Source organism: Buceros rhinoceros, unplaced genomic scaffold, assembly GCF_000710305.1.
Source record: "Buceros rhinoceros silvestris isolate BGI_N320 unplaced genomic scaffold, ASM71030v1 scaffold29455, whole genome shotgun sequence".
Taxonomy (NCBI): Eukaryota; Metazoa; Chordata; class Aves; order Bucerotiformes; family Bucerotidae; genus Buceros; species Buceros rhinoceros.
The window spans coordinates 5206-7432 of NW_010411585.1; the positions used below are offsets into that span (position 1 = coordinate 5206).

General features: G+C 54.3%; 1 protein-coding gene across 1 annotated transcript in view; it reads right to left on the reverse strand.

Annotated features, from left to right (window-relative positions):
* The window catches only part of ATL1 (atlastin GTPase 1), a gene marked incomplete at both ends in the record, with an annotated part of 10960 nt that overhangs the window by 5001 nt on the left and 3732 nt on the right, over positions 1-2227 (reverse strand). The window lies entirely within an intron of this gene.

Genomic DNA, 2227 nt, shown 5'->3' on the forward strand with positions numbered 1-2227 from the left:
GTCCAGGCCTGGACCCCCCCCCAAGAAACTCAAGTTGTAGCCTCTCTTCTGCAAAGCGAGCTGCCTCGGTTTCCAGCCTGCAGCCCCCAGAGGAGCCCCCGCACCTCTCGTGAAGCCGCCCATTAAATCGCTGGCTCATTAAGAGCGAGCTCCTGGTTGCCCAGGCGGGGGGGCAGGCAGGGAGCTGCAGGCTGCCTCCTGCTCCCCACCGCCAAAGCAGTGACTGACCGCTGCCCTCCTGCTGCTCCCCAGCCGCGCCGCCCGGCTGGCCGGACAACGCTGCGGGGCAGGAAGGAGCCCGCTGTGCGGGGCGACACACCTCACCTGCTCGCACCGGGATCCCTCCACCCAGGTGTAGCACCCCCACCAGCGCTAGCACCCTTTGATGGTTCTCCCCAGATCATTACCAAAGATGACAGCGGATCAGAGGGGCCCTGGGGGGAAGCCCCCGGGAACCACTTCTGAAGGATGATGATCCCCTACGAAAATGAGTTTGGCGTGCTCTGTCATCTATCAGTTAATGAGTTTTTAATCCATTTACAATGGATTAAACCAGACAATGCTGACTTGCGATGTCGTTCACTTGCTTTTAATCAGCATCAGTGGGAGATAAGGCTTAGGGAAGGCTTGGTCTTTTAAAAATTGATAATGGGATTGTTTGACAAGACTTGCTATCCGCAAAACCCTGCGACTTGACAGCAGTTATGGTCTTTGGTAAAATCAGAGCCCGTTATCCAGTCCTAATGACTTAAGCACACTTAAAAGTTCCCCCTTCCAGCCTCCTTTTACTGATGGAGCAGGAAGCATCGCACTTTCTCTGAAACACTTGGCTCCCTTATCCTGATAGTTTTTAAATAAGGGACAGGAATATTTATTTAATGTCTGGCTTTTCTCTCTGCTATGTTACTATTTTCTTATAGCTCTTGCTGCTACAAATCATACATTTCCGCTGGCAGCTTTCACACTGTTTACCAGTCACCTGCCCAGGCCAGCATCTGATACAGCCTCAGAGCTCCCCAAAATCTCAGTTTGGCCATTTGTTGTCATTTTTAAGCTTTAATTTTACTTCCTATTCCTGACCACAGGAATGCGGGTTTATGGAACAGGATATGGATTTATAGAACAGGAATTACATCCTATTCCTGACACCTATAGACCCCTTAGGCCTGCCAGGATGCTGGTGAGGACGGCAACTCTCTTTTCATGTTGGAGGGCACAAGTAAAACAGCTGTAACCCATTCCCAAGTACTATCTGCACTTTTACAGCATGGTTTTGCTCTCTGCTCCACTCTGGGGAGCTCACAAAACCCCATCCAGCCGCCACCCAGCCCCACAGAAGGTGGTTTCTACCACCCCGATCACGCTATGAGCCCTGCAGTGTCACTGCAGCATGGGGACCTCCCAGCATTGCTCCTTCCACCCCCTTCAGCCCCACTCCCTGGCTTGTATCTGAGCGCCCTGAAAGCTTCAAAACCCATTCAAGCTCCTTCCCAGCGTCCCAGGCACAAAGGGCTTCATGCAGGTGTAATAAAAGCCATAGAAATGATGACTGGATCTGGTAAAGGACTGGAGCACTGGTGAGCTGCCACAGCCACGTCACGGTTCCTTCTGCCTCCACACCTTCCACTTTGTCTCTTTTCACTCATACTCACTTTCCTCCTGGAAGGGGCTGTCCCAGCCAACCACCCTCCCATCCCTGGAGCAGCTCACAGCTCTGGTGTCCAGAGCAAGCTGGCATGTGCCCGACGCTCTCCCTTTTTTCGAACACCAGCTTTTCACAGGTTGGGAAGCAGCAGGGTGAACAGATGTCCCTTATTTGAAATTAAAACCCCACTTAAACCGAGCCTTCCCACTGCTCCGCTGTCACTGGGGAGAGCTCTGAGCTAATCCTCAGCCTTTCATTTCACCAGGAGCAGGGATTCCCCAGGCAGGCAGGTTCAAACCCCTCAGCGCAAAGGCTGGGCAGAGTTCCCGGTGTGACAAACCTGCTGCCAAACCTGACTGCTTTCCGCGCCCCGCAGGTCAGGGCAGAGCTCCCGGGGTGGCAGGGGCTCAGAGAGGGACGCCGGGTGCATTTGGGAGCCTCTTGGGGGGCAAGTAAGCACAAAGCCTTTCCTTCGCGCAGCTGAGCCAGTCTCCAGGCATCCCCATCCCCTCCCGTCCTGCAAACTGCAGTGACACCTCGTGGTGAAGCCAACCGGCTCGGGGCCAAGCCACCGCCGGCCCA